This window comes from Cebus imitator, unplaced genomic scaffold (assembly GCF_001604975.1).
Source record: "Cebus imitator isolate Cc_AM_T3 unplaced genomic scaffold, Cebus_imitator-1.0 Scaffold28, whole genome shotgun sequence".
Lineage (NCBI taxonomy): Eukaryota > Metazoa > Chordata > Mammalia > Primates > Cebidae > Cebus > Cebus imitator.
This window is the reverse complement of record NW_016107343.1, coordinates 463970-481368: the sequence shown is the minus strand read 5'-3', so window position 1 is coordinate 481368 and position 17399 is coordinate 463970. Positions and strand designations below refer to the sequence as shown.

Genomic DNA, 17399 nt, shown 5'->3' with positions numbered 1-17399 from the left:
TACAGAACTGCAAGAAGCCCCAAGCCACAGATAACTTTTGGGGCCATGAACCTTGCTTCTCCCTGAGTTGGGGAGGGATTGTTGCCTCATAAATTGTTTTTTTCTCAACTTTCATTTAAACACAATCTAAGAATGCTTTTTCTCCTTTCTCCTGGTTTCCAAGGAACACCGTCTCTGAAGCTAAACTTCCTCATCTCTGATTGACTTTTTTGTGGGGGAAGCAGAAAGAAGAGAGGACTTGCTAAGGGTACATAACATCACATTGGCTATCCATACAAAGGCCTAGATGGAAACAGGATTTAACATCAAGAACTTCTTCTAAATAAGGAAACAATATTAAGAATAATATTTGGTATTTCCTAAGATCACTTTTAAAGATGGTATTCATATTATTTCCTTAGTTTCTCCCTGAATTAAATGCTAGGGAAAGGGATTGTCCTTCCTGACAAATGGATATGCTTTGCTTTATGTCTTCTTTCCCTGGCTACCAGTGAACTCACAGTGAGATTTTGTGTTCAGTGATACTTCTTATTCTTAGTGGAAGGTCCCTGATCATTATCTTCTCCTTTTATAACTGGATTTTCTTACTCTTTCTTAATGTGTATATATCTTCTGTTATATGTCCTCTCTTTTCCTGGGAAGTGAGTGGGGTACTTTTAATAAATAATACATCAGTTACTAAGGCAGGGACACATCTCCTGGGACTGGGCTTTAACCCTGATTCAATTCACTAATCATCAACTGACCCCTCTTCTAAGCCAGCTCCCAAGGCCTCTCTTAGTGTTCTCTAGGAAGAGATGTTAGATCTTTTGAAATGATGACAGGCTCCTGTGTTTAAAATGGAGCAAACCCTTGTCAATAGTTGATGTGCTCTACTTTAGCACAACGAACAAATCCCAAGTTCCCAAACTTGCATCATTTATAACATGAGAACATCCATGACTTCAACTTCACCTTCAGTTTCAACATCTCTCACAAACTACAGACCCATATTTCCAATGGTGTCTTGGACATCTCTTTTTTTCATACTCCAGAAGTTCCATAAACCTAACAGGCTCACAATTGAACTCTGGTTTTCTACTCCGCACTCCTGCAAAGCTGTTTCTTTCTCTATATTGTCTGTTTGAATTAATGGTATCACCATCTACTGAGTTCCCAAGCGAGAAGCCTTGATGACTCTGCACCATCCACTCAATCAGTCTCCACATGCTACAGAATAAGCTTCAGCATAATCTTCTGCACCTGACCTTTTCCCAGAGTCCCCACTGCCACTGTCTGAGCATAGGGCTTGCTATTCTGTCTCCTGAACTATTATGACAACTCCCTAAGTGTCCTTTCTGCCACCAATTTTTTTCTTTTTCTTTCTCTCACACTACCATCAGTGTCATCTTCCTCATCACTTTCTATTTAAGGACATTTACTGGTCTCTCAGTGCCTATAAAATAAACACTAAATAATGTAACGTACAAGGATTTGCGATCTAGCTCCAATCTTCTCCAGCCTTGCCTCTTACTTTCCATTAGAGCCCCTAGGGCTCAGCCATGCTAAATTTCTCATTCTTTCTTTTTTTTTTTTTTTTTTTTTTTTTTTTTTTTTTTTTTTTTTTTTTGAGATGGAGTTTCGCTCTTGTTACCCAGGCTGGAGTGCAATGGCACGATCTCAGCTCACCGCAACCTCCGCCTCCTGGGTTCAGGCAATTCTCCTGCCTCAGCCTCCTGAGTAGCTGGGATTACAGGCACACACCCTATGCCCAGCTAATTTTTTGTAGTTTTAGTAGAGACGGGGTTTCACCGTGTTGACCAGGATGGTCTCGATCTCTTGACCTCGTGATCCACCCGCCTCGGCCTCCCAAAGTGCTGGGATTACAGGCGTGAGCCACCGCGCCCGGCTAAATTTCTCATTCTTTCTAAGACATGCTATGTCCTTTTGTGACTTTATGCTTCTGCAATTGTTAATCCTTCTTCCAGAAGTACTCTTTACATGGTCTACTACTTCTCTACCTGGAAATTAATTTTTACTTTTCATGAATTAACCCTGTCAGCAATACTCCAGCCACTCAGCCTATGATTAAACCTTTCTTCACTTTTTTATTCTTCCTTTAGCTGCTTTTAAAAAATATTTTTTCCTAGAAATTATCCAGATATATATATAAAATATTTGTTAATATGGTTATCTCTGCCCATCACTCTGAGCTAATTTAGGTCAAGCCCATATTTTTAATGGCTGCATTAAGTGGCACAATGCTGATCCTCATTAAATATTAATAAAGAAAGCATTGGAATATGAAAATGAAATAGGTGGCCAAAAGTGGGATAATTTTTTTAAAAGCCTCCACTGAACTGCTTTATTAATCCAGGACCACTTATTTAATAGGTGTAAACTCCTTAAGGTATAGCATAATAAAGAGAAAAGCAAAGGCCATGTTAGCTTACATTATCTTAGTAACTTTGGGACCTCAGGATGCCTTCTACTCTTGACTATTTCCTTTCAGTATTCCTCCTCTGCCCTCACCATCACAACTCTATCTCATAACAAGCAGCAAGAAAATTCTTAGAAGATTCAAAAGGTACAAGCCCAATCATGCATCTTTGCTCCCAACCTGGAGTAGTTCTCTCTAGTCTTATCCCACAATAGTGTCTTCTTGTGGGTTTTTTACATCTTGTGATAAACCTCACTTGCCCACAAGCACTGAATGTTTAATAGGTAAGGTGCCAGTTGTATTTGCCAATGGTGGCTGCAGAAATATCTCCTGCCCTTCTACAGTGTGACCTTATCTCACCCCCAACAATATTTGCCACTCTCTTCCCTGTGAATATTGGCAGAGTTTTGACTCCTTTGACCAATAGTGATGAGACAGCCTTGAGGGGATAGTGACGGATGAAGGCTCAAAGGACAAGACTGGAGAAAAAGATAGCCCTTATTACACAGTGGCCGAAATTTTGATAACATTGTTTTTTGTAACGTTTCTTACAATGTAAGTGTTTTGTGCAATGACGTGGAAAATAAAAATAAATCTAATGAGCTAAGAGGATTTTCAAGCAAAATATCAAAGTGCCCACTGAGTTATTTTAGGCCTGTATGATAAGATACATATAGATGAGCCAAAAAAAGAAACTATTGCATTTTAAAGAAAATTTTAGATGAAAGATAAAAGCATCCTCTCATAGCAAAAAAATGTTCAAAAACCAAAATGGCATTAAGGTGAAGATTCATATCCAGGGTGCTAAAATATAAAAACATCTCAGAGTAAACATAAAGCCAAGAGCATGGCTTTAACACCCTTTATTAGGGCCTCAGAATTACTTAAGCTTATACTGCATAGACTTTTTCGAATAGACAAAAGGCCTTCTAAGGTTTTTTGTTTGTTTGTTTGTTTGTTTTGAGATGGAGTTTCGCTCTTGTTTTCCAGGCTGGAGTGCAGTGGTGCCATCTCAGCTCACTGCAACCTCTGCCTCCCAGGTTCAAGGGATTCTCCTGCCACAGCCTCCTAAGTAGCGGGGATTACAGGCATGTGTCACCATGCCTGGCTAATTTTATATTTTTAGTAGAGATGGGGTTTCTTCATGTTGGTCAGGCTTGTTTCGAACTCCCAACCTCAGGTGATCTGACTGCCTTGGCCTTCCAAAGTGCTGGGATTACAGGCATGAGCCACTGCGTCTGGCCCCTTTTAAGTATCTTAAAGGAATTACTTGCAGACCTCCTCTGTTAAACAACAGGGTTTCTAAGATTCTTAAGGGGTTTGTCTTACAGAAATCTCAAGGTAAAGAAGGGCTAATCTCTAAGAGATTTGTAAGGGTGGGGTTTAACTAAAAAACTGTGGGAAAAGATAATAACACAGGAATACCAAAAATGTTTAATGGAATTGTACCAGTTTGGACAGAAACAGACAGAGGAAACAGAAAGTAAACAGAAGTCTTTGAATCCCTAAGCTCTTACGGATAGAAAGCAGGCTTAGAAGGCTACTTAGTTGCAAGCATGGAAAATTTTTTATGGAAACAAAGCCAAGAGTCATGGAGCTGAATTTTTTTGCTATGGATCAGTGACTGCTGTGTGCCTTTCATTACCTTCTTTTAGAATAGAAATACTATAGTGATTATCGTATGCCTCTCCCACCTGGATGTGTGCATGAATGGGAGGCAGATAACTTTTCACTTTAATCCATATATCTGTATAGCAAGAGCTATACTAGACAAGTTGCACCAGAGAAGACCTAAAGTCAACTGAACAAAATTTAGTTGGCAAGATCTTGGACTTTGAACTGATGCCACAGTGAGATGAGACTTTGAAGGACATGGGGAGAGTAACTGAGTTTTACATGTGAAAGTGGACGTGAATTTTTTTGTGATCAGATGCAGACTGTAGCAGATTATATTTTTCAAAGACAATTGCAACAATATCTCACATCTCCCAAGCACTTCCACAACATAATCTTTCTAGTATTCTATCAAGAGATGATGCTTTATGAGCCTGTAGTCCCAGCTACTCGGGGGAGTCTGAAGCAGGAGAATCCCTTGAGCCTGGGAGGCAGAGGTTGCAGTGAGCTGAGATTGCACCATTGCACTCCAGTCTGGGCAAAAAGAGCAAAACTTGGTCTCAAAAAAAAAAAAAACACCACACACATGATGCCTTCATCCCTTCCCTTGGATCCAGGTGGCCTTGCAACTCCTTTATCAAATAGAGTAAAGGGGAAATAATGACACACATCTTCCAAGGCTGGTGATAAAAAGTGATACAGTTTCAACTTTGTATATCCTGGGACACTTGTGGTGGAGCCCTGGCCATGATTTAAGAAGGCCAACTACCCTGAAACCACTGTGAGAAAGTCCAGGTCTTGGGGAGAGACTGTATGTGCATGCTCAGGTTGACTGCCCCGTATGAGGTTGCAGATTACAGCTAGCATAAACTTCTGGATATGGAAGTGAAGACATCTCCAGGTGATTCTAGCCCCCAGCCAGTGAGACGTCCCAGCACAGATGCCAGACATCATGAAAGAGAGCTAAGCCAACACTACTGTACTCCTTATGAATTCCCAACTTGTGTGATCCATGAATGTAATAAAGTATTTTTTAAAAAATCATTTCTATTCAAAGTAATTTGTTATAGGCAATAGAAACTGGAATATATGGACAGAGGTCCACTCAAAATCTTAACACTGAAAATACTGCTTAAGTCCACCCCTTGCCAAACATTGCAGATCAGAGAAATTGCAAAATTATAAAGATAAGAATATACATTTATCTTATATGTAAAAAATATATATCATATGTGAACTAAAAGAAGAAGGCAAAATTCTATAAAAGTAAAAATGTGGATTATTATTTATGAATACATCTATTTATTAGATTAAAAAAAATTAGAGGACAGTAATGTTATACAGAAAACCAAGAGGAATGAAATACTAACCCAGACAGGGTTGACTTCTGATACTGGCACCTTAGGTGGTACAATTTTCTTCTAGGCTTTTAATAGGTTTTCTAAAATTAAAAACTTGTCAAAAAGATTTTTGCTTCTGTCTAAGATGGAGTATGAAAGACCAGAATTAGCAAAATTTATCCTAAACTAAAGCCTGCTCTAGTGCTGCCTAATGAATCTTAAAAGCAAGACTTAAAAGAATCCAAGTATTTTCAAGTATCTGAATTTTGTTCTGGAAAACAGCTCAAGAATATTTATATGAATTCATAGATACATATCTAGCCAGCACCCAACAAGTTACTTCATGTCTGGTGCCTAATCAAAAACTAATAGACATTCAAAGAAGCATAAAAATATGTCTCATAATGAAAAAAATTCAGTTAATTAAAACCAACTCAGAAAAGACATGGATGTTAGACTAGCAGAAAAGAATGTTAAATGGTTCTTATAAATCATTTCCATATGTTCAACAGGTTTAAATAAAGATTAAATAAATATTAAATATTAAAAAGACTGAAATGAACTTCTAGAGATGACAATCATGATGTCTAAAATAAAAACTACATTAGATGAGATTAAGAGTGTATTAAACTTTGCAGGAGAAACATTAGTAAACAAATTATTTAGCAGTAGACACTGTACAAAATGAAATACACAGAGAAAAACAAATTGTATAAAATTAGTTATGGGAGAAGTTCAAGCAGTCCAATATTTATTTAAATGGAGTCCTGAAAGAGGAGGAAAGAAGAAAACATAATTAAAGAAATAATGACCAAATTTTTCTGAGTTTGATGAAAACTGTACATCCACAAAGATAAGAAGCTCAATAAATCCTAGCACAATAAACAAGAAGAAATTTACATCAAGGAACATCATAATCAAGTTGCACAAAACCGGTGCTAACAGGAACTCTTTAAAGCAATCCCAGGTTGAGGTTAAGGGAGACACTTTATGCCCAAAGAAACAAAGACAAGGATGACAGCAGCTTTCTCATCAGAATTAATGCAAGTGAGAAGAGAGTGGAGCAGCATCTTTAAAGCTGTGAAAGAAAAAACTGTCACCTAAAATTCTATACTCAGGGAATGTATTTCCAAAAAAGAAAAATAAACACTTTTTTCAGACATACAAAGCTTAAAGAATGTATCAGCAGCAGATTTTTACTACAAGAAATGTTAAAGAAAGGAAATCCTTCAAGGCAAAGGAAAATGAAACTAGATGGAAATATTGATCTATACAAAAGAAAGAAGACAATTGGAAATGGTAAATACATAAGTAAATATATAAGATTTTTTTTATTATTTAAGTTTCTTTAACAAATAATTGATAGTTTAAGCCAAAATCATAATAATATGGGATTTATAACATGTATAAAATTAAAATGTATGACACCATTAGCACAAAGAATGAAAGTGGAAAAATTTAAGTATGTAAGTCTAATACTATAAGTGACATTGTATGATATCATTTGAAGATAGATTGTGATTAAAAGATATGTATTACAAACCTTAAAACAAGCACTAATGACACAGCTAGTAAGCCAGAAGTGAGACAGAATGAATTACAAAAAAACACTTAATTAATACAAATGAAGACATAAAGGAAGTAGAGAAAGGGAACAGCAACAACAAAAAACCAAGATGGCACAAGGAGAAAAAATGACAAGATGATATATTTTTAAAGGTAACAATACAATCACATTAAATATAAGTAGTATAAATCAGGGGTTAGCAAACCAAGCCCTATGGCCCAAATCTGGCCTGTAGCCTGGTTTTTTTACAGCCATTGACTGAGAATGGTATTTCCATTTCTAATGAGTCATTGAGAAGGAGGAGAAGAAACAGAAAGGAGGAGAAAAAAGGAGGGAAGAAGCAGGGGAGGAGCAGGAGAAGGCAAAGATCATACAGACTTGGTCCACAAAGACTAAAATATTTACTATCTGGCTCTTTACAGAAAAAGTTTGCCAACTATTGGTCTAAACACACCAATTAAAAGTCAAAGATTATTATACTAGATATAAAAGTAAAACTCAACTATATACTGCCTACAAGAAACACACTTTAAACACAAAAAGATTAAAAGTAAAAGGATAGAAAAATGTACTACTAATCAACACTAATTAATGCCATCAACGCTTACAGTAATCAAAAGAAAGTTGTTGTGGTTATATGAGTATTAGATATCAGGGCAAAAAACACTACCAACAATAAAGAAAGTCATTTTGTAATTTTAAAGAGCATAATTCATCAGGAAGGCATAATAATACTACATGCTTATGCACTTAACAATATGTGTGAAACAAAAAGTGATAGAACTGCAAGGAATTAAATAAACTAGTCCATAATTATAGTCAGAGATTTTAATATTCATCTCTCAATAATGAATAAAACAAGCAAGAGTATAGAAGACTTGAACAACACTGTTAATCAACTTGACCTAACAGACATTGATAGAACATCTCACTCAAGAACAATAAAATACACAACCTCTTCAGAAAAATGCAGAACATTTACTAAGATAGATTGTAATCCGGGCCATTAAACAAGTCTCAATATGTTTAAAATTTTAAAGACTTCAAGGTTCTCTGACCACAGTGGAATTAAATTTGAAATTAGTAACAGAAAGATATTGGGAAAATTTCCGAATATTTGGAAACTAAATGATAGATAGAGTCAAAGGGGAAACCAAAATAAATAAAAGGTATTTTGAACTGAATGAAAAGAAAAACACAAATCAAAATTTGGGGGACACAGTAAGCAATAATTGGGTGGATTTATAGCACTCAGTGCCTATATTATAAAATAGACAAAGGCTCAAATTAATGGGCCTTAGTTTTTGTCTTAAGAAATTAGAAAAAGAATAGCAAATTAAACTCACATTAAATGGAACAAAAGAAATAATAAATATCAGAATGTATATTAGGCTGTTCTTGTGTTGCTACAAGGAAATACCTGATACTGGGTAATTTATAAAGAAAAGAGGTTTAATTGGCTCATGGTTCTGCAGGATGTGTAGGAAGTACAGTGCTGGGTTTCTGCTTGGCTTCTGATGAGACCTCAGGAAGCTTATAATCATGGCAGAAGGCAAAGGGTGAGCTAGCACATCACATGGTGAAGACAGGAGCAACAAACGGTGGGGGAGGTGCCACACACTTTTGCACAACAAGATCTCATATGAACTCAGAGCAAGAGCTCACTTATCACCCAAGGGGATGGCCCAAGCCATTAATGAGGGATCTGCCCCTATGATCCAAACACCTCCCAGCAGCCCCATTTCACCATTTCCAGCACTGGGAATTACATTTCAACATGAGATTTGGGTGGGGACAAATATTCAAGCTACATCAGAGTAGAAGTCAAGGAATGAGAAATCAGAGAAAGCAATAGAGAAATTTAATGAAACTTCCAACCAAGCTTATCAGGAAAAAAGAGACAAGAGCCAAAGTAGCAATTTCAGATATGAGAGAAATGGCATCTTTATAGATCCTTCAGATGTTAAAATGATAATGAGGGCAATGTTATGTCCATAAATTCAACAATTTACAAGAAATCAACAATTTCCTTGAAAGACACAAACTACTAAAGATCAGTAAATGAGAAGTAGTCTGAATAGCTCTGTATCTATTGAAGAAAATAAATTTGCAGTTAAATAAATTTTCTTTCAATAAATAAAATTCCAAATCCAGATGGCTTTACCTATAAATCATACCAAGTACTTTCAGAAAATGGAATAGGAGGGAATGCTATCTTCTGACTCATTCTGAGAGGCCAGCAGTACCCTGATTCCAAAACTAGACAAAGACATTACAAAAAAAGAAACCTACAGCCCAAAGTTCCTTGTGAACATCAACAAAAAAATTCTAAATAAAATTTCAGCAAACTGAATTCAACAACATATAAAAAATGATATATCATGACCAAGCGAGGTTTGTCCCAGGGATGCAAGGTTGGTTTAACATTTTAAATCAATATAATTTAAAATAGCAACTTGTAAAGAAAAAGTCCAAGTGATCATTTCAATAGATATAGTAATTGACAAAATTCAACATCCATTCATGATTTAAAAAAAAAAAAATTCTTAGCTAACTGGCCATAAAAGAGAACTATGTTAATCCATAATGACATGGATGCTTACATTCATAAAACTAGGAGCATGGCATGGTTATTTGCTCTTGGCACTTCTATTCAACATTGTACTGGAAGTTCTAGCCATTGCAATATGAGAAGAAAAAGAAACAAAAACATCCATGTTGGAAAGGAACAGGTAATACAGTTTTTATTTGCAGATAATATGGTTTTCTAGGTAGAAAATACAAAGAAATATGCAACTAGAGTGAATTAAAAGTCTTACAAAATATCCTTTGCAATAGGATAAGAATGTTAAATTTTAGATGTAAATGTAACTAGTGACATCAATACCTATACATTAAAAACTATAATACAATATTGAGTGAAATTAAAGACTTAAATATACAGAGATAATACTGCATTTATGGGTCAAACAACTTAATCTTTTTATGATGTTAGTTTTCAGCAAATTGATAATTCAAGTCTAATGAAATCCCAATGAGCTCGTTCTAAAATTCTTAAGGAAATGCAGGGACCTACAATATCCAGAAGAACTTTAATAAAGAGACAAAGAGTGAGTTAACTAATACCACCTTACTTCAAAATGTATTGCTAATCTACAGTAATCTAGACACTTTAGTATTGATACCAAGATAGACAAACAGATAAATGAAAATGAATAGACAATTCAGAACAAATACACACCTGACTTTTGAAAAAGATGCAAAGACAATTCAATAGAGAAACAACTTTCAACAAAAGATGAAAGTCTTCTAGTCTTTTCAACAAAAGGTGCTGAAGTAATTATTTATTTATATGTTCACCGGCAAAATGATAAACTTCAATCCATACCTTGCACCAGTTTTAAAAATTGACTCAAAATGGGTCATTGACCTCAAAAAACTATTTTAAAACTGCATAAGCCTCCCGAATTTTGTACAATGCTCACCTCCAGTGATAATTACAGCAGAATAACTCAGTTGTTTTAGTTTGGCATTAGTAATTGTCATCCCTGAATAATGTGTTCATAAAAACAAAGCATATGCATTTTAATTTGTATGTGCCCATGAAAGAATGGAAGAAGGTGAACAAAAACTAAATGTAACTAATGGCCTGCTTTAACCTTACAAGATCCTATTTTCAAACAAATAGCCAGTTGAGTTTCTTTTACCCAGTTGTTGCAGCCCACATTAGAGTGGGTATTTTTTTAATTGATGCCTCATCAAATCTAAAAACATTTTTTTCTTCTAATGAAGTATATGTTAATATAGTGTGTAATAAATTACCCAGGGCATCCATAGTCTGTGGACTGAGCAGTACAGTTCTTAGCCTCTCTTCAGATTGTCATACAGAATTTATAAGCTTAAAATGTATTGATCATGTAAAACCTTTTTGTCAATTTCCATTCCAGATTAAAAACTCACTGGGGACAGAAACTTTCTTTGTCATCTTTTATTATTCTTGCTTAATATCACACCATAGGTGCTGCATAAATGGTACATGAACCAAAAATTTTATATCTGATCAACAGCCCAAATATTGACTGAGAGAGCTATATGTAGTCCTGAAACGACTAATTGAGAAGACTGTGTCTTTGGAACAATTACACAGGGCATCTAGTAAAAGTCATTGAACATGATTCTGGTCTCACTATTCTTAAAGGATGAATAAAACTTTTGAAAATGATCTAGAGAGCATAAAGTCTATGAATCCTTGAGCTCCTCTTTCTCAATATAAAATGTAGACTATGAAAGGGAAAAGAAGACATGTTCAATTAAGAACTTGATTCCTAGGCAAGGAGTGTTTTTCTAGACAATATTTTAAGGTGAGCAAAATGATGAGCTCATAATGGAGAAAAATGGAGCTTCAAGGATGTGGGAAAAATCACTTATTAAGAAGTCTGCCAGATGGAACAGCTGAAAACAGATCGGGTATTCTAAAACATACAAATAAATTTAGTTATCCTAAAGTGACCTGGAAAGAGGAGTAATAACAAAGAAAATTCCCAATAGGTCACACTGGAAATATTTTTTAAAAGCGAAGAAATACTTAAGATCACAGAAGAAGGTACAACTTGGTTATATGTGTGCATCTAAAGCTATTACTGAGATCTAACTAATATGATAGGATTGACTACAAGAATTTTGTCTTTAAAAAGTATAGGCAAGTGCTGTCTAATGGAACTATAATGTGAGTCACGTATGTAATTAAGCATTTTCTAGTAGCTACATTGTATAGTAAAGAATTTGATCTTGCCCAAAGAGAGATTTACCTTATGCCTTTGCTTCTAGGAGGTAATCAATGTCACACCTGATAGGAGTGCCTTTGTTTAGGGTAGGGACCATCCCTACCAGATCTCAACATGTAACTGGATAAACAAGTTGCAGTATATCTACAAATTGGAATATTAGTAATGATAAAGAATGATAAAGGTAGATCCAGGCACACCCAATATTCTGAGAGTGAGCCCTGGCCATGCCAGAAAGACTGACAGAGTGATTTAGTAGGAGCTTTGGGTCAAGCTGACCTGGAGACTGACTTCAGCTCCATGGGAAATCAATCAATCATGCCTATACAATGAAACCCCAATAAAAAAACCCTTGATGCCAAAACTTGGGTGAGCTCCCCCTGTTGTCAGTACACCAAGTGAACACATTGAAACCAGGGGAGTAACATGTCCCTAGAACAATGAAACTTTCATGTTTGGAACTCTCCCAGTCTCTGTCTTATGAGTCTCCTGCTTTGGTTGATTTCAATCTGTAAACTTCCCTCCAATAATCCATACGTTTAAGTATAATCGCTGTCAGTAAGTTCTGTGAGTGCCTTTACAAAATTGCTAAAACTGAGGGTGGTTTTGGAAAGCCCCTGAGTTCACAATTGGTGACCAAAGGGAGGGTGTTTTTTCCATTAACTTTGTAGTTGGATTCTAACTCCTTGCAGTTGGTGTCATAAGTCATGGACACACTTGGCAATTTGGAGAATTATGTCTTCAACCTCATAGTTTGGTTAACTACAGGCACACATTAATAAAGTAAAAAGAAACAACTGACTTGACATTATTGATATATTTTATTTAACTCAATATATTTAAAGTATTATTTCAACAGATAATAAAATAAAAATTATTAATCAGCTCATTTTTCTAAAGGCACTATAAAGAGAATGAAAGAATAAGTCACAAACTGGGAGAAAATATTTGCAAAACATGTATCTAACAAAGGACTTGTCCCCAGAATATGTAAAGGTCTCCCAAAATTGAGTAAGAAACTTTAAACAATTTCTTTAATTGGCAAAAGGGTCAAATGAACACTTCATTAAAGAAGACACATAATTATCAAATATGTACATAAAAAGATGCTCAACATCATTAGACTAGAAAAGTGCACATTAAAACCACAATACGCACTGTACCCATATTAGAATGACTATAACTAAAAAGACTGATTATACTAAAAGTTGGTAAGGATGTAGCGGTCCTGAAGCTTTCAATCACTGCTGGTGGGAGTGTAAAATGGTACCTTGGAAAAAAGTTTAGCAGTTTTTTAAAAAATTAAATATATGCTTACTAATATGACTCAGCCATTTCACACCTAAGAATTTACTCAATTTAAATAAAAACATATGTCCATACAAAGGCTTGTACATGAAGATTCATAGCAGTTTTATTTGTAATGGTCCTGAATTGGAAACAATCCAAATATCCATCAACATGTAACTGGATAAACAAGTTGCAGTATATCTACAAATTGGAATATTAGTAATGATAAAGAATGAACTCTTAATACATACAATGACATGGATAGATTTCAAATAATTACATTGAGTGAAAGAAACCAGATGAAGAAGAAGGGTTAAAGGGGCACAGAGGTAATTTTGGGGAATGATGAATATATTTATTATCTTGATTTGTGGCTCTGGTTTTATGATTACAGTATATACATATGTCAAAACTTATCAAATTGTACACTTTAAATGTGCAATCTATTATATATCCATTATACCTACCTAAAACTACTTAAGATTAAAATGTAAAAATGTATAAAAGTACATATAATTTGTACCACTCTGTGGCCCCTTATTTAAAAAAACAAAAAGAAACTTGAAAAGGCAGTCTCTGAAATACAAGACTCTGTAAGGTGGAAGAAGGCAACAGAAAACCTTGGTCTGTGAGGATCCTGCTAGGAGCAGAGATGATTCTCAATATGTCAGGCATATGGAGTTAATTAATGCTTTTTCTCTTCCCCTATCATTTGATTCAAATGAGGTTTAAAGACTGTCTTGGAAATAACAACTGGAGCCCTACCCAAAGTAGGTAAGACATCATCAGAGATATCCAGCGCTTACCTTTGGGAATTCCCAGCAGAAGTGAGATGCAGGGAGGGATGATGGGACCCATGGGAGAGGGGCTGTCACAATGAATCAGACACAGCTTCAGAACTGAAGGAAGGAGGGGACTGATGGCTCCAGATGCAACTTGCAGCTGTCGTGGGAAACCAGCCCAGCCCAGCTACCATGGTGCTGTGTGTGCCCTGAAGGAGAAAGGGGGCAGTGTATGTGAACTGAAAGGACTTATTCACAGAACTTGGTAACACTTTGGGATCTGAGCCACCCAGCTGGGACACGCTGTTGGTCTGAATTGCACCACCCTCCCCATTGAGTGTAACAGTTCACCTCCTTATAGACTATGGAGCTGCCATGCCTCTATGAGCACCCAGGGCATCCTCTGCCTTCTGTGAATCTCCTGTAGGGCCATCTCAAGGTGGAGCAAAGAGAATCCATCCCAGTTCAATGAGATGAGCAGCAATGGGTTGCGTTTCACAACAATGAAAAGGCTCAAGGACAAGAAGACAGCTGTGTCCATGAGCCCTAACAACAGGGGTCCAAGCAATAACCCTGTGCTCAACCCTGCCTCCCACCACCAAAGCCCTTCCTTGAGAAAAACAGAGAGAGAAGTGACATTCCCCTCTGTATTAGTCTGTTCCAAACTGCTAATAAAGACATATCTGAGACTGGGTAATTTATAAAGGAAAGAGGTTTAATGAACTCAGTTCCACATGGCTGGGGAGGCCTCACAATCATGGCAGAGGCAAAGGAAGAGCAAAAGGACATCTTTCATGGCAGCAGGCAAGAGACAGAACTTGTGCAGGGGAACTCCCCTTTATAAAATGATCAGATCTCTTGAGACTTATTCACTATCATGAAAACAGCACGGGAAAAACCTGTCCCCATGATCCAATTACCTCTTACCGGGTCTCTCCCATGACACTCATGGATTATTACAATTCAAGGTGAGATTTGGGTAGGGACACAGAGCCAAATCATATCACCCTCTTTTCTTCATAAAAGCAGTCTTGACCAAGGTCCCTTAAAAGTGATCTACTCAGAAGTGGCAGTGACAGATTTGCAGCTCTGTAGCATTAAGGGCAGAGGGTTCTGCAAGAAGAAGCCATGGAGTGAACAGTCAGGCGAGGAGCCACACATACCAGCAGCTCCGGAGTCCTTGCCAGGCTGCTATAACAGCAAGGGACAACCAGGACCAAGTCCTGATGACTTTAAGGAAACCTCAGCAGAATTTCCAGAAACACCTGGAGGCAGGAAACTGCAAATCTATTCATGTACTTTATATATAAATATATGGTGACTATGTAAGTTTTAGTGTTAATATGATGCATTTCTACTCTTAGGCTGGAAAATAACTGAAAATAACCTAAATTATTATCTCAGTGAATACAAGTATATTTTTCTCCTGTAGGAAAAAAGGGGAAATAGAAACAAACAACAAGGATAACAGCAAAACCCCTCTCAACATGGTGGTTCATAATCACAGATGTGTGCCTAGAGATCAGCACAGGTTCAGATTGACCTCCTACAGTGATAATTCGGAAAAATGATAATAATGTACTCTAGACCCTGTTATAACGCAATAAAAAAAATCAAAACAGCTTTATTTAGACAAAAGCAGACACTAACATTTCTCATAAGTTTTCATTATGACTTTTATAACATGTTTTTCTTTTTTTTCACCCCATTTATTTGTTTTATTGCATTTTAGGTTTTGGGGTACATGTGAAGAACATGCAAAATTGTTGCATAGGTACACACGTGGTAGTGTGATTTGCTGCCTTCCTCCCCATCACCTACATCTGGCATTTCTCCCCTTGCTATCTCTTCCCAGCTCCCCACCCCCCACCGTCCCTCCCCTATTTCCCCCCAACTGACCCCAGTGTGTAGTGCTCCTCTCCCTGTGTCCATGTGTTCTCATTGTTCAACACCCACCTATGAGTGAGAACATGCGGTGTTTGATCTTCTGCTCTTCTGTCAGAACATGTTTTTCTATTGGATACTCAACGTTTAAATGAAACCATACTTTCCAGTTAGTAAAAGTTCTACAGTATATGGATATCAGTGACCATGGAGAGCCCTACTTCTCTTGATAGAAGAATAAAGATAAACAGAATAAAACTTTACCAGAAAGAATTTAGCAGGAGAAGTGCCTGATGGAAAGAGACATAAAGTCCTGAAGTTGTTGTCTAAGTGGCATAAACTCCTCACTGCTCTGAAGCACCTGCCATCAGAGACAGAACCATCTCCAGACAGCCTGACAGTTCAAAGAAACAGAAAAAACAAAAATTGGCCCTGTGACACATTGATTTTGTGCTTACTCTTTTATCCCTCAGGCTAAATATTTTTGAATACCCATTTGATGTGCTAACTAATAAAAGCAGAGTCCATTCTTTCCATAAATAAATGATTTTGTTAAGAATTCAAATCAGACGTGGCAGAAGCTCCCCATTTGCTGATTGCTAATGTATTTTAACCATGACATACATTCTTACGTGATCCAATTCAGCACAGTCTCTTTCTTAAAGATGGAAATGCCAGATTTGGATGGCGTATGTTTAATCTAGCCAAGGGAACATATTTCCTCCCCGAAACACGGCCCTGACAGCAAGGCAAAGTGTGATGAAGTTGTGTCACAAATAGGTGCGGCTCAATCCATCTGGCAAGGGGGAGACTGTGCTGCCTAATTAAGAAAACGTAATGATCTGATCTCATCAAACATCCATTTACAGTTTTGATAAGTGAAGTTATCTCGTTCAATTTCTGCAAATGATTCTGAGCTGGTATCCCTAACAAAACCCACAGGGCTTGGGGTGTGGACCTAGAGTTGATGAAATTTGTACACATTTAGGTCAGCAACGCATATTGTGGTGAAGGGACGCCACACGATTTTCTGAAGATTCTTGGCCAGTAACTTGCGAAACACTGAACTGATTTGCTTGGAAATTTTTTAAATAATTGGCTCCTGCTGGCTGAGGCCCCATGCCAACACCGTATGGTAATTCATTTGTAACATTCCTAGAAGAGAGAATCTGCCGGAAGAGCTGCAGTAATATGTTTAGGGAATAATCATGCCATCCTCCAAATAGAATGCATAAAAGGAAGCAAACAGCAGGAGGCCAGCAGAGAGGCCTCTGGGTTTCCAGGGGAAGGACTCTCAATTTAAATGGAAATTTTGTAACTCTTCCTCCCCTTCTCCCTTTCCAGGCTCTGAGTAAGAAACTGGCTGGGACTGTTTCAAGACCAAGTTTACAATCTTAGAAATGATTATTTACATCTCCAGGATTTGCTATTTATTGACCAAGGCTCTGGAGACTATGATAGTGACTTTGCAAGGAATCTACTTGAAGCATCAATTTCTGGGCCTTTATAGATGTCATTTGATGCTTGGGAAGCTTTTCAAGAAATACATGCAGCCTTTAGGAAATAAAGGAAAGCACCAAGGTAGCCCAACTGCTCTGAAAATGGTTAAGAATTGTATCGCAGGCCGGGCGCGGTGGCTCAAGCCTGTAATCCCAGCACTTTGGGAGGCCGAGGCGGGTGGATCACGAGGTCAAGAGATCGAGACCATCCTGGTCAACA

At 37.0% G+C, this 17399-nt stretch overlaps 1 long non-coding RNA gene across 1 annotated transcript in view; it reads right to left on the bottom strand.

The window, feature by feature from the left end:
- LOC119470343 overlaps positions 1-13936 on the bottom strand; it is a 50819-nt gene extending 36883 nt beyond the window's left edge. The window contains exon 1 of the long non-coding RNA XR_005199238.1: positions 13821-13936. This is a non-coding gene — a long non-coding RNA (uncharacterized LOC119470343). The remainder of the gene's footprint in view (positions 1-13820) is intronic.
- Between the last annotated feature and the right edge of the window lie 3463 nt (positions 13937-17399).